Source organism: Henckelia pumila, chromosome 4 (genome assembly GCF_033568475.1).
Source record: "Henckelia pumila isolate YLH828 chromosome 4, ASM3356847v2, whole genome shotgun sequence".
NCBI classification, from domain to species: Eukaryota; Viridiplantae; Streptophyta; class Magnoliopsida; order Lamiales; family Gesneriaceae; genus Henckelia; species Henckelia pumila.
Window position 1 is genome coordinate 113,379,649 of NC_133123.1, and position 22,373 is coordinate 113,402,021.

At 43.8% G+C, this 22,373-nt stretch overlaps 16 non-coding genes and 7 pseudogenes across 16 annotated transcripts; all 23 read left to right on the plus strand.

The window, feature by feature from the left end:
* Positions 1 to 299: 299 nt before the first annotated feature.
* Positions 300 to 417, plus strand: LOC140869693 (5S ribosomal RNA; annotated as a pseudogene).
* An 879-nt stretch (positions 418 to 1,296) lies between these two features.
* Positions 1,297 to 1,415, plus strand: LOC140869837 (5S ribosomal RNA). The gene has a single exon (XR_012146830.1). It is a non-coding gene; the product is annotated as a 5S ribosomal RNA (ribosomal RNA).
* A 212-nt stretch (positions 1,416 to 1,627) lies between these two features.
* Positions 1,628 to 1,746, plus strand: LOC140869780 (5S ribosomal RNA; annotated as a pseudogene).
* Positions 1,747 to 2,147: 401 nt separating this feature from the next.
* Positions 2,148 to 2,266, plus strand: LOC140869017 (5S ribosomal RNA). The gene has a single exon (XR_012146410.1). It is a non-coding gene; the product is annotated as a 5S ribosomal RNA (ribosomal RNA).
* A 400-nt stretch (positions 2,267 to 2,666) lies between these two features.
* On the plus strand, positions 2,667 to 2,786 carry LOC140870391 (5S ribosomal RNA). Its single transcript, XR_012147355.1, has one exon. It is a non-coding gene; the product is annotated as a 5S ribosomal RNA (ribosomal RNA).
* A 1,291-nt stretch (positions 2,787 to 4,077) lies between these two features.
* Positions 4,078 to 4,196, plus strand: LOC140868827 (5S ribosomal RNA). Its single transcript, XR_012146228.1, has one exon. It is a non-coding gene; the product is annotated as a 5S ribosomal RNA (ribosomal RNA).
* Positions 4,197 to 4,597: 401 nt separating this feature from the next.
* Positions 4,598 to 4,716, plus strand: LOC140868964 (5S ribosomal RNA). The gene has a single exon (XR_012146360.1). It is a non-coding gene; the product is annotated as a 5S ribosomal RNA (ribosomal RNA).
* Positions 4,717 to 5,106: 390 nt separating this feature from the next.
* LOC140868346 (5S ribosomal RNA) lies at positions 5,107 to 5,226 on the plus strand. The gene has a single exon (XR_012145768.1). It is a non-coding gene; the product is annotated as a 5S ribosomal RNA (ribosomal RNA).
* Positions 5,227 to 6,047: 821 nt separating this feature from the next.
* Positions 6,048 to 6,166, plus strand: LOC140869557 (5S ribosomal RNA; annotated as a pseudogene).
* Positions 6,167 to 6,566: 400 nt separating this feature from the next.
* On the plus strand, positions 6,567 to 6,685 carry LOC140869333 (5S ribosomal RNA). Its single transcript, XR_012146712.1, has one exon. It is a non-coding gene; the product is annotated as a 5S ribosomal RNA (ribosomal RNA).
* A 400-nt stretch (positions 6,686 to 7,085) lies between these two features.
* Positions 7,086 to 7,204, plus strand: LOC140868561 (5S ribosomal RNA). Its single transcript, XR_012145973.1, has one exon. It is a non-coding gene; the product is annotated as a 5S ribosomal RNA (ribosomal RNA).
* A 398-nt stretch (positions 7,205 to 7,602) lies between these two features.
* Positions 7,603 to 7,721, plus strand: LOC140869352 (5S ribosomal RNA). Its single transcript, XR_012146733.1, has one exon. It is a non-coding gene; the product is annotated as a 5S ribosomal RNA (ribosomal RNA).
* Positions 7,722 to 8,121: 400 nt separating this feature from the next.
* Positions 8,122 to 8,240, plus strand: LOC140868303 (5S ribosomal RNA). The gene has a single exon (XR_012145727.1). It is a non-coding gene; the product is annotated as a 5S ribosomal RNA (ribosomal RNA).
* Positions 8,241 to 8,641: 401 nt separating this feature from the next.
* On the plus strand, positions 8,642 to 8,760 carry LOC140869434 (5S ribosomal RNA; annotated as a pseudogene).
* A 402-nt stretch (positions 8,761 to 9,162) lies between these two features.
* On the plus strand, positions 9,163 to 9,282 carry LOC140868650 (5S ribosomal RNA). The gene has a single exon (XR_012146057.1). It is a non-coding gene; the product is annotated as a 5S ribosomal RNA (ribosomal RNA).
* Positions 9,283 to 10,100: 818 nt separating this feature from the next.
* LOC140869736 (5S ribosomal RNA) lies at positions 10,101 to 10,219 on the plus strand (annotated as a pseudogene).
* A 400-nt stretch (positions 10,220 to 10,619) lies between these two features.
* Positions 10,620 to 10,738, plus strand: LOC140869000 (5S ribosomal RNA). Its single transcript, XR_012146394.1, has one exon. It is a non-coding gene; the product is annotated as a 5S ribosomal RNA (ribosomal RNA).
* A 401-nt stretch (positions 10,739 to 11,139) lies between these two features.
* Positions 11,140 to 11,258, plus strand: LOC140868652 (5S ribosomal RNA). Its single transcript, XR_012146059.1, has one exon. It is a non-coding gene; the product is annotated as a 5S ribosomal RNA (ribosomal RNA).
* Positions 11,259 to 11,659: 401 nt separating this feature from the next.
* On the plus strand, positions 11,660 to 11,778 carry LOC140869506 (5S ribosomal RNA; annotated as a pseudogene).
* Positions 11,779 to 12,178: 400 nt separating this feature from the next.
* On the plus strand, positions 12,179 to 12,297 carry LOC140868814 (5S ribosomal RNA). Its single transcript, XR_012146215.1, has one exon. It is a non-coding gene; the product is annotated as a 5S ribosomal RNA (ribosomal RNA).
* A 400-nt stretch (positions 12,298 to 12,697) lies between these two features.
* Positions 12,698 to 12,816, plus strand: LOC140869400 (5S ribosomal RNA; annotated as a pseudogene).
* Positions 12,817 to 13,218: 402 nt separating this feature from the next.
* On the plus strand, positions 13,219 to 13,337 carry LOC140869116 (5S ribosomal RNA). The gene has a single exon (XR_012146506.1). It is a non-coding gene; the product is annotated as a 5S ribosomal RNA (ribosomal RNA).
* Positions 13,338 to 13,737: 400 nt separating this feature from the next.
* On the plus strand, positions 13,738 to 13,856 carry LOC140867995 (5S ribosomal RNA). Its single transcript, XR_012145433.1, has one exon. It is a non-coding gene; the product is annotated as a 5S ribosomal RNA (ribosomal RNA).
* Positions 13,857 to 22,373: the final 8,517 nt, after the last annotated feature.

The following is a 22,373-nucleotide window of genomic DNA, read 5'->3' on the forward strand; positions in this document are numbered from 1 at the left end:
TGCAATAGACTGAATCATACGATGTGAACGCGCGATCTGTGTGACGCGGGCCGCTTCGGTGGGTCCTAGCGCGACATAAGGGAAAAATGCCCCAAAAGACCATCTCCATTTTGGAATTTGAGCGTCTCCGTCTCTTTAACCGAGATACGCACTATAGGTATCGAGTGGAGCTTCGCGTGAGCAGGCTGAAGCTTTAGTAACTCTCAGCCGATCGAAAGTTATGTCCGTTTAAAACTGCAGCTCCTATTCCTCCGATCCGCAATTCGAGAGACAAAAAAATAAAGAATTCAATCACTGTTGGGCGCGATCAACCAACACTAATGCACCGGATCCCATCAGAACTTTGAAGTTATGTGTGCTTGGGCAAGATCAGTACTAGGATGGGTGACCCCCTGGGAAGTCCTCGTGTTGCACCCATTTTTTATTAGTTTCTTTATTTCTTACTCGTACATCTTGTTCTTCCGATTCCTCTCCGTTATATTTCCGACTCTTTCAGTCCAATCCGCGGATAGAAAAGATGCAATAGACTGAATCACAGGACGTGAACGTGCGATCTGGGTGACGCGGGCCACTTCGGTGGGTCCCAGCGCGCCCTATGGGAAAAATGCCCCCAAAGACAATCTCTGGGTTTGAATTTGAGCTTCTCCTTCTCTTAGACCGAGATATGCGATGTAGCTATCGAGAAGAGCTTCCCGTGAGCAAGTTGAAGCTCCCGCAACTCTCAGCAGATCGAAAGTTATGTCCATTTGAAACTACAGCTCCTGTTCCTCCGATCCACAATTCGAGAGACAAAACAATAAAGAATTCATTCACTGTTGGGTGCGATCATACCAGCACTAATGCACCGGATCCTATCAGAAATGGGTGACCCCCTGGGAAATCCTCGTGTTGCACCCTTTTACATTAATTTATTTTTTTCTTACTCATACTTCTTGATTTTCGGATTCCTCTCCGTCCTATTTCCGACTCTTTCAGTCCAATCCGCGGATAGAAAAGATGCAATATACTTAATCACACGACGTGAACGTGTGATCTGGGTGACGCGGGCCGCTTCAGTGGGTCCCAGCGCACCCTACGGGAAAAACGCCACGAAATACCATCTCCGGGTTGTAATTTGAGTGTCTCCGTCTCTTAGACCGAGATACTTGCTGTAGGTATCGAGAGGAGCTTCGCGTGAGCAGGCTGAAGCTCCCGTAACTCTTAGCCGATCGAAAGTTATGTCCGTTTGAAACTTCAGCTCCTGTTCCTCCGATCCGCAATTCGAGAGACAAAACAATAAAGAATTCATTCACTGTTGGGTGTGATCATACCTGCACTAATGCACCGGATCCCATCAGAACTCCGAAGTTAAGCGTGCCTGGGCGAGAGCAGTACTAGGATGGTTGACCCCCTGGGAAGTCCTCGTGTTGCACCTCATTTTTCATTAATATTTTTTTTTATTACTCGTACTTCTTGTTCTTTCGATTCCTCGCCGTCCTATTTCCGACTCTTTCAGTCCAATCCACGGATAGAAAAGATGCAATAGACTGAATCATACGATGTGAAGTTATGTCCGTTTGAAACTGCAGCTCCTGTTCCTTCGATCTGCAATTCTAGAGACAAAAAAATAAAAAATTCATTCATTGTTGGGTGCGATCATACAAGCACTAATTCCCCAGATACGATCAGAACTCCGAAGTTATGCATGCTTGGGCAAGAGCAGTACTAGGATGGGTGACCCCTTAGGAAGTCCTCGTGTTGCACCCCTTTATTTATTAGTTTCTTTTTTTCTTACTCGTACATCTTGTTCTTCCGATTCCTCTCCGTCTTATTTCCGACTCTTTCAGTCCAATCCGCGGATAGAAAAGATGCAATAGACTTAATCACAGGACGTGAACGTGCGATCTGGGTGATGCGGGCCACTTTGGTGGGTCCCAGCGCGCCTTATGGGAAAAATGCCCCCAAAAACAATCTCCGGGTTTGAATTTGAGCTTCTCCGTCTCTTAGACCGAGATACGCGCTATAGGTATCGAGAAGAGCTTCGCGTTAGAAAGCTGAAGCTCCCGTAACTCTCAGCAGATCAAAAGTTATGTCCGTTTGAAATTACAGCTCCTGTTCCTCCGATCCGCAATTCGAGAGACAAAACAATAAAAAATTCATTCACTGTTGGGTGCGATCATACCAGTACTAATGCACCGGATCCCATCAGAACTCCGAAGTTAAGCGTGCTTGGGCTATTTCAGTACTAGGATAGGTGACCTCATGGAAAGTTCTCGTGTTGCACCCTTTTTTCATTAATTTCTTTTTTTCTTACTCGTACTTCTTGTTTTTCCGATTCCTCGCCGTCCTATTTCCGACTCTTTCAGTCCAATCCGCAGATAGAAAAGATGCAATAGACTTAATCACACAACATGAACGTGCGATCTAGGTGACGCGGGTAGCTTCGGTGGGTCCCAGAGCTCCCTGCGGGAAAAACTCCCCAAAAGACCATCTCCGGGTTGTAATTTGAGCGTCTCCGTGTCTTAGACCGAGATACTTGCTGTAGGTATCGAGAGGAGCTTCGCATGAGCAGGCTGAAGCACCTGTAACTCTTAGCCGATCGAAAGTTATGTCTGTTTGAAAATGCAGCTCCTGTTCCTCCGATCCCCAATTCGAGAGACAAAACAATAAAAAATTCATTCACTATTGGGTGCGATCATACCAGCACTAATTCACCGGATCCCATCAGAACTCCGAAGTTAAGCGTGCTTGGGGCGAGAGCAGTACTAGAATGGGTGACCCCCTGGGAAGTCCTTGTGTTGCACCCCTTTTTTCATTAATTTCTTTTTTTCTTACTCGTACTTTTTGTTCTTTCGATTCCTCGCCGTCCTATTTTTGACTATTTCAGTCCAATCCGCGGATAGAAAGATGCAATAGACTTAATCATACGATGTGAACGTGCGATCTGGGTGATGCGGGCCGCTTTGGTGGGTCCCAGCGCGACATACGGGAAAATGCCCCGAAATACTATCTATGTTTTGGAATTTGAGCGTCTCCGTCTCTTTAACCGAGATACACACTATAGTTATCGAGTGGATCTTTGCGTGAGTAGGCTGAAGCTCCAGTAAAAATACTACCCGAACCCGAAATTTATTATGCACTACCCGACCATTCGGTTACCCGAAAAAGTCGGGTAGTTTCGGGTTTCCGACCTCGGGTACCCGAAATTTATAACCAAGAAACAGAAAAGAGCCATTGCACTCCCTCAATTCTCCCCTTTTGAGTTTTAATATAATATATATGTATAAATTATAATATATATATATATATGTGCCATAATTATTTTATAAATATATAATATATATAGGTCAGGTACCCGAATAAATTTCGGGTAGACACTTGTCTACCCGACACCAACCCGAACACAAATAATTGGGTTCGGGTAATTACCCGAACCCGATATTTTCATGAAATTACCCGACCCGATCGGTCGGTACCCGATACCCGATGTAAAAACGCCCACCCCTACTCTCAGCCGATCGAAAGTTATGTCCGTTTGAAACTGCAGCTCCTGTTCCTCCGATCCGCAATTCGAGAGACAAAAAAATAAAGAATTCATTCACTGTTGGGTGCGATCATAGCAGCACTAGTTATGCGTGCTTGGGAAAGAGCAGTACTAGGATGGGTGACCCCCTCGAATGTCCTCGTGTTGCACCATTTTTTTATTAGCTTCTTTTTTTTCTTATTCGTACATCTTGTTCTTAAAATTCCTCTCCATCCTATTTCCGACTCTTTCAGTCCAATCCGCGGATAGAAAAGATGCAATAGATTGAATCACACGACGTGAACGTGCGATCTGGGTGACGCGGGCCATTTCGGTGGGTCCCAGCGCACCCTACGGGAAAAATTCCCCCAAAGACCATCTCTGGGTTTGAATTTGAGCTTATCCGTCTCTTAGACCGAGATATGCGCTGTAGGTATCGAGAAGAGCATTGCGTAAGCAGGCTGAAGTTCCCGTAACTCTCAGCAGATCGAAAGTTATGTCTGTTTGAAATTGCAGCTCCTGTTCCACCCATCCGCAATTCGAGAGACAAAACATTAAAGAATTCATTCACTGTTCGGTGCGATCATACCAGCACTAATGCACCGGATCCCATCAGAACTCCGATGTTAAGCGTGCTTTGGCGAGAGCAGTACTAGGATGGGTGACCCACTGGGAAGTCCTCGTGTTACACCCATTTTTTCATTAATTTCTTTTTTTCTTACTCGTACTTCTAGTTCTTTCGATTCCTCGCCTTCCTATTTTCGACTCTATTAGTCCAATCCGCGGATAGAAAAGATGCAATAGACTGAATCATACGATGTGAACGTGCAATCTGGGTGATGCGGGCCGCTTCGGTGGGTCCCAGCGCAACATACGGGAAAAATTCCCCAAAAGACCATCTCCATTTTGGAATTTGAGCGTCTCCATCTCTTTAACCGAGATACGCACTATAGGTATCGAGTGGAGCTTCGCGTGAGCAGGCTGAAGCTCCAGTAACTCTCAGCCGATCGAAAGTTATGTCCGTTTGAAACTGCAGCTCCTGTTCCTCCGATCTGCAATTCGAGAGACAAAAAAATAAAGAATTCATTCATTGTTGGGTGTGATCATACCAGCACTAATGCACCGGATCCCATCAGAACTCCGAAGTTATGCGTGCTTGGGCAAGAGCAGTACTAGGATGGATGACCCCCTAGGAAGTCCTCGTGTTGAACCCCTTTTTTTATTAGTTTCTTTTTTTCTTACTCGTACATCTTGTTCTTCCGATTCCTCTCCGTCTAATCATTCCAATCCGGGAGATAGAAAAGATGCAATAGACATAATCACAGGACGTGAACGTGCGATCTGGGTGACGCGGGCTACTTCAGTGGGTCCCAGCGCGCCCTACGGGAAAAATGCCCCCAAAGACAATCTTCGGGTTTGAATTTGAGCTTCTCCATCTCTTATACCGAGATACGCACTGTAGGTATCGAGAAGAGCTTCGCGTTAGCAAGCTGAAGATCCCATAACTCTCATCAGATCGAACGTTATGTCCGTTTGAAACTGCAGCTCCTGTTCCTCCGATCCCCAATTCGAGAGACAAAACAATAAAAAATTCATTCACTGTTGGGTGCGATCATACCAGCACTAATTCACCGGATCCCATCAAAACTCCGAAGTTAAGCGTGCTTGGGGCGAGAGCAGTACTAGAATGGGTGACCCCCAGGGAAGTCCTCGTGTTGCACCCCTTTTTTCATTAATTTCTTTTTTTTTTACTCGTACTTCTTGTTCTTTCGATTCCTCGCCGTCCTATTTCCGACTATTTCAGTCCAATACGCGGATAGAAAAGATGCAATAGACTTAATCATACGATGTGAACGTGCGATCTGGGTGACGCGGGCCGCTTTGGTGGGTCCCAGCGCGACATACGGGAAAATGCCCCAAAAGACTATCTCTGTTTTGGAATTTGAGCGTCTCCGTCTCTTTAATCGAGATACGCACTATAGTTATCGAGTGAATCTTTGCGTGAGTAGGCTGAAGCTCCAGTAAAAATACTACCCGAACCCGAAATTTATTATGCACTACCCGACCATTCGGTTACCCGAAAAAGTCGGGTAGTTTCGGATTTCCGACCTCGGGTACCCGAAATTTATAACCAAGAAACAGAAAAGAGCCATTGCACTCCCTCAATTCTCCCCTTTTGAGTTTTAATATAATATATATGTATAAATTATAATATATATATATATATGTGCCATAATTATTTTATAAATATATAATATATATAGGTCGGGTACCCGAATAAATTTCGGGTAGACACTTGTCTACCCGACACCAACCCGAACACAAATAATCGGGTTCTGGTAATTACCCGAACCCGATATTTTCATGAAATTACCCGACCCGATCGGGATAAACCCGATCGGGTCGGGTCGGTACCCGATACCCGATGTAAAAATGCCCACCCCTACTCTCAGCCGATCGAAAGTTATGTCCGTTTGAAACTGCAGCTCCTGTTCCTCCGATCCGCAATTCGAGAAACAAAAAAATAAAGAATTCATTCACTAGTGGGTGCGATCATAGCAGCACTAATGCACTGGATCCCATCAAAACTCCAAAGTTATGCGTGCTTGGGAAAGAGCAGTACTAGGATGGGTGACCCCCTGGAAAGTCCTCGTGTTGCACCCTTTTTTTATTAGTTTCTTTTTTTTCTTACTCGTACATCTTGTTCTTAAAATTCCTCTCCATCCTATTTCCGACTCTTTCAGTCCAATCCGCGGATAGAAAAGATGCAATAGACTGAATCACACGACGTGAACGTGCGATCTGGGTGACGCGGGCCACTTCGGTGGGTCCCAGCGCGCCCTACGGGAAAAATGCCCCCAAAGACCATCTCTGGGTTTGAATTTCAGCTTATCCGTCTCTTAGACCGAGATACTCGCTGTAGGTATCGAGAAGAGCATTGCGTAAGCAGGCTGAAGTTCTCATAACTCTCAGCAGATCGAAAGTTATGTCCGTTTGAAACTGCAGCTCCTGTTCCTCCAATCCGCAATTCGAGAGACAAAACATTAAAGAATTCTTTACTGTTGGGTGCGATCATACCAGCTCTAATGCACCGGATCCCATCAGAACTCTGATGTTAAGCGTGCTTTGGCGAGAGCGGTACTAAGATGGGTGACCCACTGGGAAGTCCTCGTGTTACACCCATTTTTTCATTAATTTCTTTTTTTTTACTCGTACTTCTAGTTCTTTCGATTTCTCGCCGTCCTATTTTTGACTCTTTTAGTCCAATATGCGGATAGAAAAGATGCAATAGACTGAATCATACGATATGAACGTGCAATCTGGGTGACGCGGGCCGCTTCGGTGGGTCCCAGCGCAACATACGGGAAAAATGCCCCGAAAGACCATCTCCGTTTTGGAATTTGAGTGTCTCCGTCTATTTAACCGAGATACGCACTATAGGTATCGAGTGGAGCTTCGTGTGAGCAGCCTGAAGCTCCAGTAACTCTCAGCCGATCGAAAGTTATGTCCGTTTGAAACTGCAGCTCCTGTTCCTCCGATCTACAATTCGAGAGACAAAAAAATAAAGAATTTATTCATTGTTGGGTGCGATCATACCAGCACTAATGCACCGGATCCCATCAGAACTCCGAAGTTATGCGTGCTTGGGCAAGAGCAGTACTAGGATGGGTGACCCCCTCGGAAGTCCTCGTGTTGAACCCCTTTTTTATTTGTTTTTTTTTTTTACTCGTACATCTTGTTCTTCCGATTCCTCTCCATCTAATTTCCGACTCTTTCATTCCATTCCGGGAGATAGAAAAGATGCAATAGACATAATCACAGGACGTGAATGTGCGATCTGGGTGACGTGGGCTACTTCGGTGGGTCCCAGCGTGCCCTACGGGAAAAATGCCCCCAAAGACAAGCTCCGGGTTTGAATTTGAGCTTCTCCATCTCTTATACCGAGATACGCACTGTAGGTATCGAGAAGAGCTTCGCGTTAGCAAGCTGAAGCTCCCATAACTCTCAGCAAATCAAAAGTTATGTCTGTTTGAAACTGCAGCTCCTGTTCCTCCGATCCGCAATTCGAGAGACAAAACAATAAAAAATTATTCACTGTTGGGTGCGATCATACCAGTACCAATGCACCGGATCCCATCAAAACTCCGAATTGAAGCGTGCTTGGGCGAGAGCAGTACTAGGATGATTGACCTCCTGGGAAGTCCTTGTGTTGCATCCCTTTTTCATTAATTTCTTTTTTTCATACTCGTACTTCTTGTTTTTCCGATTCCTCGCCGTCCTATTTCCGACTCTTTTAGTCCAATCCGCGGATAGAAAAGATGCAATAGACTTAATCACATGACGTGAACGTGCGATCTAGGTGACGCGATCCGCTTCGGTGGGTCCCAGCGCGCCCTATGGGAAAAACGCCCCGAAAGACCATCTCTGGGTTGTAATTTGAGCGTCTCCGTCTCTTAGACCGAGATACTTGCTGTACGTATCGAGAGAAGATTCGTGTGAGCAGGCTGAAGCACCTGTAACTCTTAGCCGATCGAAATTTATGTCCGTTTGAAACTGCAGCTCATGTTCCTCCGATCCGCAATTCGAGAGACAAAACAATAAAGAATTCATTCACTGTTAGGTGCGATCTTACCAGCACTAATGCACCGGATCCCATCAGAACTCCGAAGTTAAGCGTGCTTGTGCAAGAGCAGTACTAGAATGGGTGACCCCCTGGGAAGTTCTCGTGTTGCACCCCTTTTTTCATTAATTTCTTTTTTTCTTAATCGTACTTCTTGTTCTTTCGATTCCTCGCCGTCCTATTTCCGACTATTTTAGTCCAATCCGCGGATAGAAAAGATGCAATAGACTGAATCATACGATGTGAACGTGCAATCTGGGTGACGCGGGCCGCTTCGGTGGGTCCCAGCGCAACATACCGGAAAAATGCCCCGAAAGACCATCTCCATTTTGGAATTTGAGCGTCTCCATCTCTTTAACCGAGATACGCACTATAGGTATCGAGTTCAGCTTCGCGTGAGCAGGCTGAAGCTCCAGTAACTCTCAGCCGATCGAAAGTTATGTCCGTTTGAAACTGCAGCTCCTGTTCCTCCGATCTGCAATTCGAGAGACAAAAAAATAAAGAATTCATTCATTTTTGGGTGCGATCATACCAGCACTAATGCATCGGATCCCATCAGAACTCCGAATTTATGCGTGCTTGGGCAAGAGCAGTATTAGGATGGGTGACCCCCTGGTAAGTCCTCGTGTTGAACCCCTTTTTTTATTAGTTTCTTTTTTTCTTACTCGTACATCTTGTTCTTCCGATTCCTCTCCGTCTAATTTCCGACTCTTTCATTCCAATCCGGGAGATAGAAAAGATACAATAGACATAATCACAGGACGTGAACGTGCGATCTGGGTGACGCGGGCTACTTCGGTGGGTCCTAGCGTGCCCTACGGGAAAAATGCCCCCAAAGACAATCTCCGGGTTTGAATTTGAGCTTCTCCATCTCATATACCGAGATACGCACTGTAGGTATCGAGAAGAGCTTCGCGTTAGCAAGCTGAAGATCCCATAACTCTCAGCAGATCGAAAGTTATGTCTGTTTGAAACTGCAGCTCCTGTTTCTCCGATCCCCAATTCGAGAGACAAAATAATAAAAAATTTATTCACTATTGGGTGCGATCATACCAGCACTAATTCACCGGATCCCATCAGAACTCTGAAGTTAAGCGTGCATGGGGCGAGAGCAGTAGTAGAATGGGTGACCCCCAGGGAAGTCCTCGTGTTGCACCCCTTTTTTCATTAATTTTTTTTTTCTTACTCGTACTTCTTGTTCTTTCGATTCCTCGCCGTCCTATTTTTGACTATTTCAGTCCAATACGCGGATAGAAAAGATGCAATAGACTTAATCATACGATGTGAACGTGCGATCTGGGTGACGCGGGCCACTTTGGTGGGTCCCAGCGTGACATACGGGAAAATGCCCCGAAAGACTATCTCTGTTTTGGAATTTGAGCGTCTCCGTCTCTTTAATCGAGATACGCACTATAGTTATCGAGTGGATCTTTGCGTGAGTAGGCTGAAGCTCCAGTAAAAATACTACCCGAACCCGAAATTTATTATGCACTACCCGACCATTTGGTTACCCGAAAAAGTCGGGTAGTTTCGGGTTTCCAACCTCGGGTACCCAAAATTTATAACCAAGAAACAGAAAAGAGCCATTGCACTCCCTCAATTCTACCCTTTTGAGTTTTAATATAATATATATGTATAAATTATAATATATATATATATGTGCCATAATTATTTTATAAATATATAATATATATAGGTCGGGTACCCGAATAAATTTCGGGTAGACACTTGTCTACCCGACACCAACCCGAACACAAATAATCGGGTTCTGGTAATTACCCGAACCCGATATTTTCATGAAATTACCCGACCCGATCGGGATAAACCCGATCGGGTCGGGTCGGTACCCGATACCCGATGTAAAAATGCCCACCCCTACTCTCAGCCGATCGAAAGTTATGTCTGTTTGAAACTGCAGCTCCTGTTCCTCCGATCCGCAATTCGAGAAACAAAAAAATAAAGAATTCATTCACTAGTGGGTGCGATCATAGCAGCACTAATGCACTGTATCCCATCAAAACTCCAAAGTTATGCGTGCTTGGGAAAGAGCAGTACTAGGATGGGTGACCCCCTGGAAAGTCCTCGTGTTGCACCCTTTTTTTATTAGTTTCTTTTTTTTCTTACTCGTACATCTTGTTCTTAAAATTCCTCTCCATCCTATTTCCGACTCTTTCAGTCCAATCCGCGGATAGAAAAGATGCAATAGACTAAATCACACGACGTGAACGTGCGATCTGGGTGACGCGGGCCATTTCGGTGGGTCCCAGCGCGCCCTACGCAAAAAATGCCCCCAAAGACCATCTCTGGGTTTGAATTTGAGCTTATCCGTCTCTTAGACCGAGATACTCGCTGTAGGTATCGAGAAGAGCATTGTGTGAGCAGGCTGAAGTTCCCATAACTCTAGCAGATCGAAAGTTATGTCCGTTTGAAACTGCAGCTCCTGTTCCTCCAATCCGCAATTCGAGAGACAAAACATTAAAGAATTCATTTACTGTTGGGTGCGATCATACCAGCTCTAATGCACCGGATCCCATCAGAACTCCGATGTTAAGCGTGCTTTGGCGAGAGCAGTACTAAAATGGGTGACCCACTGGGAAGTCCTCGTGTTACACCCATTTTTTCATTAATTTCTTTTTTTTTTACTCGTACTTCTAGTTCTTTCGATTTCTCGCCGTCCTATTTTTGACTCTTTTAGTCCAATCCGCGGATAGAAAAGATGCAATAGACTGAATCATACGATGTGAACGTGCAATCTGGGTGACGCGGGCCGCTTCGGTGGGTCCCAGCGCAACATACGGGAAAAATGCCCCGAAAGACCATCTCCGTTTTGGAATTTGAGCATCTCCGTCTCTTTAACCGAGATACACACTATAGGTATCGAGTGGAGCTTCGTGTGAGCAGGCTGAAGCTCCAGTAACTCTCAGCCGATCGAAAGTTATGTCCGTTTGAAACTGCAGCTCCTGTTCCTCCGATCTATAATTCGAGAGACAAAAAAATAAAGAATTCATTCATTGTTGGGTGCGATCATACCAGCACTAATGCACCGGATCCCATCAGAACTCCGAAGTTATGCGTGCTTGGGCAAGAGCAGTACTAGGATGGGTGACCCCCTGGAAAGTCCTCGTGTTGAACCCCTTTTTTTATTAGTTTTTTTTTTCTTACTCGTACATCTTGTTCTTCCGATTCCTCTCCGTCTAATTTCCGACTCTTTCATTCCATTCCGAGAGATAGAAAAGATGCAATAGACATAATCACAGGACGTGAACGTGCGATCTGGGTGACGTGGGCTACTTCGGTGGGTCCCAGCGCGCCCTACGGGAAAAATGCCCCCAAAGACAATCTCCGGGTTTGAATTTGAGCTTCTCCATATCTTATACCGAGATACGCACTGTAGGTATCAAGAAAAGCTTCGCGTTAGCAAGCTGAAGCTCCCATAACTCTCAGCAGATCGAAAGTTATGTCCGTTTGAAACTGCAGCTCCTGTTCCTCCGATCCGCAATTCGAGAGACAAAACAATAATGAATTCATTCACTGTTGGGTGCGATCATACAAGTACCAATGCACCGGATCCCATCAAAACTCCGAGGTGAAGCGTGCTTGGGCGAGAGCAGTACTAGGATGATTGACCTCCTGGGAAGTCCTTGTGTTGCACCCCTTTTTCATTAATTTCTTTTTTTCATACTCGTACTTCTTGTTTTTCCGATTCCTCGCCGTCCTATTTCCGACTCTTTCAGTCCAATCCGCGGATAGAAAAGATGCAATAGACTTAATCACATGACGTGAACGTGCGATCAAGGTGACGCGATCCGCTTCGGTGGGTCCCAGCGCGCCCTATGGGAAAAACGCCCTGAAAGACCATCTCCGGGTTGTAATTTGAGCGTCTCCGTCTCTTAGACCGAGATACTTGCTGTACTTATCAAGAGAAGATTCGTGTGAGCAGGCTGAAGCACCTGTAACTCTTAGCCGATCGAAAGTTATGTCCGTTTGAAACTGCAGCTCATGTTCCTCCGATCCGCAATTCGAGAGACAAAACAATAAAGAATTCATTCACTGTTAGGTGCGATCTTACCAGCACTAATGCACCGGATCCCATCAGAACTTCGAAGTTAAGCGTGCTTGTGCAAGAGCAGTACTAGAATGGGTGACCCCTTGGGAAGTTCTCGTGTTGCACCCCTTTTTCATTAATTTCTTTTTTTCTTACTCGTACTTCTTGTTCTTTCGATTCCTCTCCATCCTATTTCCGACTATTTCAGTCCAATCCGCGGATAGAAAAGATGCAATAGACTGAATCATACGATGTGAACGTGCGATCTCGGTGACGCGGGCCGCTTCGATGGGTCCCAGCGCGACATACGGGAAAAATTCCACGAAAGACCATCTCCATTTTGGAATTTGAGCGTTTCCATCTCTTTAACCGAGATACGCACTATAGTTATCGAGTGGAGCTTCGCGTGAGCAGGCTGAAGCTCCAGTAACTCTCAGCCGATCGAAAGTTATGTCCGTTTGAAACTGCAGCTCCTGTTCCTCCGATCCGCAATTCGAGAGACAAAAAGATAAAGAATTCATTCACTGTTGGGTGCAATCATAGCAGCACTAATGCACCGGATCCCATCAAAACTCCGAAGTTATGCGTTCTTGGGCAAAAGCAGTACTAGGATGGGTGACCCCCTGGGAAGTCCTCGTGTTGCACCCCTTTTTTTATTAGTTTCTTTTTTTTCTTACTCGTAGATCTTGTTCTTCCGATTCCTCTCCGTCCTATTTCCAACTCTTTCAGTCCAATCCGCGGATAGATAAGATGCAATAGACTGAATCACACGACGTGAATGTGCGATCTGGGTGATGCGGGCCACTTCGGTGGGTCCGAGTGCACCCTACGGAAAAAATGCCCCCAAATTCCATCTCCGGGTTTGAATTTGAGCTTCTCCGTCTCTTAGACCGAGATACGCGCTGTAGGTATCGAGAAGAGCTTCGCGTGAGCAGGCTGAAGCTCCCGTAACTCCCAGTAGATCGAAAGTTATGTCCGTTTGAAATTGCAGCTCCTGTTCCTCCGATCCGCAATTCGAGAGACAAAACAATAAAGAATTCATTCATTGTTGGGTGCGATCATATCAGCACTAATGCACCGGATTGCATTAGAACTCCGAAGTTAAGCGAGCTTGGGCGAGAGCAATACAAGGATGGGTGACCTCCTGGGAAGTCCTCGTGTTGCACTCATTTTACATTAATTTCTTTTTTTCTTACTCATACTTCTTGTTTTTCCGATTCCTGGACGTCCTATTTCCGACTCTTTTAGTCCAATCCGCGGATAGAAAAGATGAAATAGACTTAATCACACGACGTGAACGTGCGATTTGTGTGACGCAGGCCGCTTCGGCTGGTCCCAACACGTCCTACGGGAAAAATGCCATGAAAGACCATCTTCGGGTTGTAATTTGAGTGTCTCCATCTCTTAAACCGAGATACTTGCTGTTGGTATCGAGAGGAGCTTCGCGTGAGCAGGCTGAAGCTCCCGTAACTCTTAACCGATCGAAAGTTATGATCGTTTGAAACTGCAGCTCCTGTTCCTTCGATCCGCAATTCGAGAGACAAAACAATAAAAAATTCATTCACTGTTGGGTGCGATCATACCAACACTAATGCACCGGATCCCATCAGAACTCCGAAGTCAAGCGTGCCTGGGCGAGAGCAGTACTAGGATGGGTGACCCCCTGGGATGTCCTCGTGTTGCACCCCATTTTTCATTAATTTCTTTTTTTCTTACTCGTACTTCTTGTTCTTTCGATTCCTCGCCGTCCTATTTCCGACTCTTTCAGTCCAATCCGCGGATAGTAAAGATGCAATAGACTGAATCATACGATGTGAACGTGCGATCTGGGTTACGCGGGCCGCTTCTGTGGGTCCCAGCGCGACATACGGGAAAAATGCCCCGAAAGACCATCTCTGTTTTGGAATTTGAGCGTCTCCATCTCTTTAACCGAGATACGCACTATAGGTATCGAGTGGAGCTTTGTGTGAGCAGGTTGAAGCTCCAGTAACTCTCAGCCGATCGAAAGTTATGTCCGTTTGAAACTGCAGCTCCTGTTCCTCCGATCCGCAATTCGAGAGACAAAAAAATAAAGAATTCATTTTGTTAGAACCTAATGGGGGGGGGGGGGATTTAAGTTCTATTGGCAACTTTAGCAATTTAAAGCGATTATGCAAATACGCAAGCGGAAGACTTAAAGCAATTAATAATAAGTGCGGTAAATAAATGCGTAATGTAAATAAAGAAGTAAAAGGGATAAGAGATGTTTATGGAAGTTCGACGATAAATCGTCTACATCTCCTCTTTTTGGTTAAGATCGATTAACCAAGGATCCACTAGCACTTCGAACGACTTGGCTTTGATGGCTCCAAGGATAGCCGTACAACTCAACACGATCACCGCGCCGATACAACTCAACACTTGGCCTTAAGGGCTCCAAGGATAGCCTCAACAATCACACAACACTTGGCTTCACACTCAATTGTTTACACCAACGATTTTCACAACCTAGGATACAACTCGATATATGAATATATTTTGAAAGCTCAAAGGGGCTACAAATTGCTCAACAAATAGCTCAAATAATGCTTAAGAGGATTGAGAAACTTGAAGATGTTGGGATGCTTGAAATGGTCTCGGAATGCCTTTATTTATAGCTGAAAATTCGGTATCGATCAGAACTTCCATTCCCAGCATCGGAGCTTCCGAAATTTGAATTCTGAGTCACGCGGTTTGTACAGGATCGGAACTTTTGATCCCACTTCGGAGTTTCCAATCGGTGCATTAAATATGTTGTCGGGCAAAAGTCTTCCGGACAAGATTATCAGGCCGCCGTTGCAGATCGGAACTTCCGATCTATGATCGGTGCTTCCGATCTCGTCACTTCGTACTTCCGTTCTGTTTCCGAAAAATATAAAATTCCTTGAAAATAGATCGGAGCTTCCGAACCTTAATCGGAACGTCCGATCGTCCCTTAGCTTCCGAAGATCCTTCTGATCCTGATCGGAGGTTCCGAACTCCAATCGGAGCTTCCGAACTCGTAGCAGTATAAGTCTTTGAAATTTGTTTCTGATCTTGAAATAAGCTCATTGTAAACATTAGTAACATTTTAACCTAGTTTTGTTAATCATCAAAACATAAACAAAAGGGCCTTGTTAATGCATTAAAAACATTAATCTCACAATCAAGATTTATATGCATTTAAGGCGTAACAATCTACCCCTTTTTGATGATCACAAAACTTGGTTAAAAATAGAAAATAAAAATAGACAGTAAAAAGCATATAAGTATTTAAATTGCATGTAAAAACTCCCCCTGAAATAAGCAACAAAGTTTTTAACAAATAAATAGTTTTTACTCAATTTAACTGATTAACCAATTAATTCTCCCCCTTTTTGTGATAAGAAAAAAGTAATAATAAGTGAATAAAAGAGAATGAATATAAACTATTTTATTCCAATATAATTTAAATTTTACATAAGACCAAATACAACTTAAAATGCAAAATAAAAATCTAAGAGTCATCATCGCGAGTCGGCGGAGGATAGCGAGAGGTGAACTCATCAAATCGGGTCTCCAAAGAAGCAACTCTAGCAGTCAACTCGGAAAAGTGAGTGTGCATGCTCGTCTCCATAATGAAGTGTCTCCAATAGACGGTCGCTAGGGAATTGGTTTGCTGGGGTTGCAGGGACCTCAGGAGTTTGGAAAGGAACATCTTCAAGGTTGGACGCAAAGGCCTCAAAACCGGAAGATGATGGAATATCAGAGCTAGGAGGACCAGTCGGAAAACCTTTGATTTGGATAGAGTGGGGTAGAGAGGAATATGGTTAATGAAAGGCAGAAATAGGTGAAAATCTAGAAAATACTCTTCCTCGATCTTCAACCCATCGAGAGTACACAGGATTCCAGGATAAATCCATCCTGGTGATAGACTGATGGTTAAAGATGTGACTTGGTGGGATTTCAATAGAAGGTATCCCCTCAAATTCAACATCGAAACGACTCAAAATCCGGTTGATAAACCGGGCATAAGGAAAAGAAACCTTTTTCACCGTCTTTGCCATGTGATGCATAGTCTGCATAACAAGGCGCGGAAGGTTAAAAGGTCGAGATGAAATGATATGAAATAGAATGTATAAATCTAAATATTTGCAAGTGGAGAGGTCTCCACTGCGAGGAACGATAGAAGTGGTAATGAGTTTTTGAATGATTTAAAAATCAGGACAAAGACTCTTGAGGTGGATACGATCATCAGCAGCAGTAGCTGGACGACCAAGAATGGTAGAAAGTAACAACTCGCGATCAAAAGTAGGATCTTTTTGAGGCCAATTTTGCGAGAAGTATTTACCGGGTCCATTCCTGGGAAGATCAAACCAGCAGGACAAATTAGCCGAAGAAAAACGAATATGCCTGCCTTGAACAATCGTGGCAATGGTGATCTCACCATGACCTAATTCGAGTTCAAGATTGGCATAGAACTCGTGAATAAGAGAAATGTAGATGGAGTCAAGGATAGATGGAAGAAAGAAAGATTCCCACTGTTGAGCCTTGATAAGGTCCAACAGAAGGAGATAAGACTGGGCCAAATAGGCGGAATCTAAGATACGACCAGGATGAATAGTACGGTCCTGATAGTCTTTGGGAATGGGCCTAAAGATAGAAGGTTGGGTCGAATCATGGGATTGGTGGAAGCGCTTATCGTGTCACGCCCAAATTACCCAACTCAAGTAGATAATCACTAAAAATGTAGTAGTGTGAGTAGGGATCGTTCCCACGAGGAAATGTAAATTCAAAGTGTTCTAAATAAATAAAATAGGGGGTTCTCAAGTTTGGATTAACTACTAAGAAATTTAAGCAATTAAAAATTCACTAGCATGCAAAATTAAATAAAAGACTGGAGAAATTCAATAGGAGACGAGACTTGGTATCGGTCGACTACACCATTGTTATTCATTCATTCAATCATTGACTATCTAAAAATAATCAATCTTATTAAATATTCGTCATTGAAAATTCAATTCCTGTTTCACCATAATTTTAGTTAATTAGAAAACAGCATTCTTAATTAACCCTTACCAATGAACCAACCCGATAACAGCAATCTAGATTTAAATCCACGGTAGCATTTAAACTAGTAAAACTGACAAAACTAGACAACACAATACCAGCGATTGTATTTAGCCTATCCAATAATTGACCCTACGAAATAATAAGTTCAACAGCAGAAATTATCACACGTAGTTGCTTCGCAAATTAGTTTATTCAAACAATTACGGATTTGAACACTAATTTAGCTATCGCTTGCAATACAAAATCCTAAGACGGCCAATCCTAAAATCTCGCATACAAACTTAAAATAAAACAGGTCAAAAATTGATACTTAATAAAGATTGAACACTACGAATCAAATCTCATGAATGAAATATAACAAGGTTTCGTCTCCCTCAACCAATTAAAAGAGTTTAGCTACAACTATTCATAGAAAAATTCATAAAAATCAAAGAAAATTTCAGAAAACTCTAATTCCCAAGAGAAGAAGAAAACCTAGCCTCCAATCTCTCCAAAAACGTCTGATAAAAAAAAATAAAAATGGAATAATAGTCTAATAAAGGCTAGGAACTAAATTAACAAAGTTTCCAAAAATATAATTTTTTCCCGAAACATGGCTCTCGCTCGATCTGCAACATTCTGCGGATCGAGCGAGAGAAAATTGCAGCTGCTACTGTCTTGCGGAAAACGGGTCTCGCATGATCTGCAACATTCTGCGGATCGAGCGAGAGATAATTTCCAGAAAATTCCCGGCCTTTCCTTTGCTTCAAACTTCCGTTCCTCCGAGGTTCCTTCTTAGTCCGCAAAATAAGCGACCTAACCATAAAAACAAGAATCCCATCATGCAAACACTGAAAATGCAAAACGAATAAAATGCTAAAATAAAACATGCAACTAATGCAAAACAAAAACAAAAATGACACTAATAAATGCAACAAAAACACAACTATCAAATACCCCCACACTTAAACCTTGCTCGCCCTCGAGCAAGTTATGCAAAACAAAATGAAACAAAACAAAAACATAAGCAAGGATGAATCATGCAAAGCATAGCCTCAGAGAAAACCGCTTTCATCTAGAAATAAGTTCATAGCAACTCTCAATTATCAATGATACACCTTCAGTCGAATGCGAACGTGTATGTGTGCCATGTTACCCCAGTTACATGCAACTTCAAAAGACAAAAGTTTCAAGACTGTTCGCCGACCTATTAACAATTCAGTGTAAGCTACACTATCAAGAACTCTCCTCCTAACAATCCTTCAACGCAACACAACTTTCTTGAGAATAATTACGCACCTCCGGATTTTGCACCCGGTATTGCAATAGTCCAAATAATTACCCGCAAACTTAGCTACAACAAAGACAGGATTAGAATTTCAATCCCCTCGTCTATAGCCCGGATGGAGCATCAACCCCATTCTATCCGCATACTTAGCCTTGATCTTGCTCTTTTAGGAATTTAATCCTGTCAAGGCCCAGATGGAGTTGTACATTTATTATTAATTTTTTTTTTCTATTTTTCTAGGTGCGCCCAAGATCATTTATGTCATATCAAAGAAATCATCAAGATTCAAACTCTATCAAGTTTCACAAACACCTATTGTCGTGCAATGGTCCAACAGACATCCACAATATCTAATACATCGCTACACTTCACTGGTTAAACATGCGTGCTTAAGAATATTCAACAAACAACCTACGGTTTCTCAAATCCAATCAAGAGTTAAATTTTTTCAAAAATCCATTTTTTTCAACTAACTCGTCATAGGCTAAAAAGACTAGAAATCATCCTCAACTCATGTATTTGGACAACACAAACGAACATAACAAAACGATGCATAACAACACAAGAAAACGTACAACGAAACAAAAGAAACAAAATGCATGTAAAGCAACCCCACACACTTAAACGATACATTGTCCTCAATGCAAAAACAAAAGAACACAACCAAATAACTAAACAGAATGAAATGCAAAAACACAAAACGGGACTCCCCTGGTCTATCGGTCTGTGGCATCTTCCTCGTCAGCCTTCGGAGGAAGGACAGGGGTAGCGTATTGAAATGGGAAGGATGGCGGGTACGGCAGAGCGGCTGGCACAGCATTTGGATCAAGACCATGATGGATTGTTAGATTACGCAAAAAAGCATCCAAAGCCTGTGCATTATGCGCCGCCACCATGTTGTAGGCATCCTGATGTTGGGAGAAAGCCAAAAGCTCGCGGATGGCGTCAGCTTGAGATCATCGAGCAGGGGGTGGTTGTCTTGACGGAGCTTGCGGTGGCTGGAAGTGGCCATCCCTCATAAAGTGCTTTACACGGTGTGCCCGCTTTGCTTCGATGAAAGCGGAGTCGAGTGGTCGCTGAGGTGACAACCACTCTTCATCATTCCTAACGGCAACACCGACGTTCAAGCATAAACAGGAGATGATTATGGGGAAGTAGAGACCCAGTGTGATATTATGGATGGACCTGTGGATCTCACTATGAAGAACTCGTCCCACATTAATGGGGGCTCCGACTTCCAGCGCATAAAGAATGGTGGCGCGTTCAAGACTGACTTCGCTAGAATGCAAAATCGACATCAGACGCCAAATCACAAAGCCATACCATGTAGCAGGAAATACACGCAAGAACCGCTCCTTGAAGCTCAGTATAGAAGCGGGACCGACCCATGTAGCGCCGGGAAACGCCAACTGATCAAGTAATTCGGTCAAATGCAGACCGTTTTGCAGGCTTTGGTAGCGCGAGTCATCCACCTCCGGTATTTCTAATAAGGCATTCAGCTCATGAGGTAGAAAAGAGATCAATTTCCCCTGTACAAATGCCTTGCTATCTGTGCGCTCAGCTGCATTGGCATAGAATTCCCGTACAAGCGGCACTACAGCTGGTGCAGGGTCCTCGCAGAATTTCGTCCACCCACGGTCATGAATAGTATGGAAAATCTCGGGATAGGCCAAATTTTCCTCAAAGCCACGTTCAGGAATAGGGGAGCGACTCACCTTGGCTTCGAAGTATCGATTACGAGCGGCTTCACTAACAAAGTGGCCGACAAACTCGGCATAATTACGATCAGCAGCCCGATCAGCGGCCCGAGAAGAAGATTCGCTTTGTTGTCGGGTGCATTTGGGGACCATAAAGAGTAAGGAGTGGAGAGTAGAAGTGATAGGGGCAGTTCGTCGAACACCTTGTGGGCGAAGAAGAATTCGTCAACTCCTTGAAGAATACAAGTGCAACCACAAAACACGACGTCCGGAATACGCTTAATAGGAGAAGGCCTGACGGAAAGAATCCAAGAAGAGAAAACAAACTCAATATTTTCAACCGGCTGTGAAGCAATTTTTTTCGACGATGGAGACCGGAGAAGAGTGTTCAAATGAGGTAGAGCGGTGCTTCCGAGAGATCCCTGTGATAGAAATTGAATCAAGAATTAAAATAGAGGAAATTGGATGCAAGAATTAGGGGGTGTAGGGAGGATGAACGAGAGGGAGAGAGGAAAGAATTAAGAAAAGAGAGAAAGGAAAGATAGAATCTGCGATATTTAAGGCAAAAAGAGCTCTCGCCCGATCCGCAAGATGTTGCGGATCAAGCGAGACAAAATTTCCAACTTACTGTCCCGACGAAAAGTGTGCTCGCTCGATCCGCAAGATGTTGCGGATCGAGCGAGACCAAAATGCATACCTTACTGTCCCGAGCAAAAACACGCTCGCTCGATCCGCAAGATGTTGCGGATCGAGCGAGACACAAAAAATAATATTTTTAGATTTTTCAAAATTTCGAAAAAAAAAAAATAATAATAAAACAAGAAGCAACAAAAACATAAAATAAGACTAAATAAAGCAGAAGAAATAAAAAAAAATGAGCAAAAGTAAAAAGGAAAGAAACACTGGGTTGCCTCCCAGTCAGCGCTAAATTTGCAGTCAGTCTATAGCTCGACTTCATGCCATGATTCATTCGACATTAGGCGGGGCATCGAGAATGATATCACGCTCTTCCACTTCGACGTTCACTTGGATTCCCTCATAGTTGTGCTTGAGCCGATGGCCATTCACCTTAAATGTTTTGGATGTGTCCAAACTTTGAATTTCGACTGCACCATGAGGAAAGATGTTAGTGACAACAAAAGGTCCATTCCAACGCGAATGTAACTTACCTGGAAACAATCGAAGTCGTGAATGATAGAGCAAAACTTTCTGAACAACTTCGAAGTATCGTCGAGAGATCATCTTATCATGGAAAGCCTTTGTTTTGTCCTTGTAAATTTTTGAGCTAGCATAGGCATCATTCCGGATCTCTTCTAATTCTTGCAATTGTAGCTTCCGGTGCTCGCCACTCTCATCTATCTGCATGTTAAAAGTTTTTATAGCCCAATAAGCTCGATGCTCCAACTCCACTAGTAAATGACATGCTTTCCCAAAAATCAACCGATATGGAGACATTCCAATCGGTGTCTTGAATGCGGTTTTGTATGCCCACAAGGCATCATCCAATCGCAAGCTCCAATCCTTTCTCGTAGGATTCACGGTCTTCTCTAGAATAGATTTGATTTCCCTGTTGGATACTTCAGCTTGACCGGTGGATTGTGGATGATATGCCGTGGAAATCCTGTGCGTCACATGTATTTATTCAGTAGGCTCGCCACGGTTCGGTTGCAGAAGTCTGTGCCTCTATCACTGATGAGGGCTCTAGGAATACCAAACCTAGAGAAAATGTGATGCTTGATAAACTCTGCAACAACTTGAGAATCGTCAGTACGGGTGGCCTTAGCTTCCACCCACTTCGAGACATAATCCACAGCAAGTAATATATAAATATAACCATGTGAATTTGGAAAGGGTCCCATAAAGTCGATGCCCCAAACATCAAAGATTTTAGAAACTAGAATAGGTTGTTGGGGCATCTCCTTTCGTTGGGAGATGTTACCTGTCTTTTGGCATTGGGCGCACGACTTACAGAATAGGTAAGCATCTTGAAATAAGGAGGGCCAGAAGAATCCGCTGTCCAACACCTTTCTCGATGTCCTTCTCGGCCCAAAGTGGTCACCACATGCATAAGAATGACAAAATGTGAGAATAGGGATTACCTCGCTCGCGGGAACGCATCGTCATATAACTTGATTAGCGCAGTGCTTCCACAAGTATGGATCATCCCACACATAATACTTCGCATCACTTCT